Here is a 1,175-nt window from a genome sequence, read left to right on the forward strand (position 1 = left end):
TTTAGGTGTTTCTCAGCCATTCGGAATTCCTCAGCTGTGAATTCTTTGTTTAGTTCTGAACCACATCTTTTAATAGGGTTATTTGTCTCCCTGTGGTCTAACTTCTTGAGTTCTTTGTATATTTTGGATATAAGCCCTCTATCTGTTGTAGGATTGTAAAGAACTTTTCCCAATCTGTTGGTTGCCATTTTCTCCTCACCACAGTGTCCTTTGCCTTACAGAAGCTTTGCAGTTTTATGAGATTCCATTTGTCAACTCTTGATCTTAGAGGATAAGCCATTGGTGTTTTGTTCAGGAATTTTTGTCCAGTCCCCATGTGATCGAGATGCTGCCCTAGTTTCTCTTCTGTTTGTTTGAGTGTATCTGGTTTGATGTGGAGGTCCTTGATCCACTTGGACTTAAGCTTTGTACACGGTGATAAGCACGGATCGATTTGCATTCTTCTACATGTTGACCTCCAGTTGAACCAGCACCATTTGCTGAAAATGCTATCTTTTTTCCAAAGAATGGTTTTGGCTCCTTTGTCAAAAATTAGGTGCCCATAGGTGTGTGGGTTCATTTCTGGGTCTGCAATTCTGTTCCATTGGTCTATCTTTCTGTCCCTGTACCAATACTCTTCATTTTTTATCACTATTGCTCTGAATTATTCCTTGAGTTCAGGGATAGGTATTCCCCCTGAAGTCCTTTTATTGTTGAGAATACTTTTAGCTATCCTAGGTTTTTTGTTATTTCAGGTGAATTTGCATATTGTTCTGTCTAACTCTTTGAAGAATTGGATTGGTATTTTGATGGGGATTTCATTGAATCTGTTGATCGCTTTTGGTAAAATGGCCATTTTTTTTCTATATTAATCCTGCCAATCCATGAGCATGGGAGATCTTTCCATCTTCTGAAGTCTTCTTCAATTTCTTTCTTCAGAGTCTTTAAGTTCATATTGTACAGATCTTTTACTTGCTTGGATAAAGTCACACCGAGGTATTTTATATTGTTTGGGTCTATTATGAATAGTGTCGTTTCCCTAATTTCTTTCTCGGCTTGTTTCTCTTTTGTGTCGAGAAAGGCTACTGATTTATTTGAGATAATTTTATGCGCAGCCAATTTGCTGACATAGTTCTCTCGTGGAACTTTTGGGATCACTTAAATATACTATCATATCATGTTTAAATAGTGAAATT

The sequence above is a fragment of the Rattus norvegicus genome, chromosome Y (genome assembly GCF_036323735.1).
Source record: "Rattus norvegicus strain BN/NHsdMcwi chromosome Y, GRCr8, whole genome shotgun sequence".
NCBI lineage: Eukaryota > Metazoa > Chordata > Mammalia > Rodentia > Muridae > Rattus > Rattus norvegicus.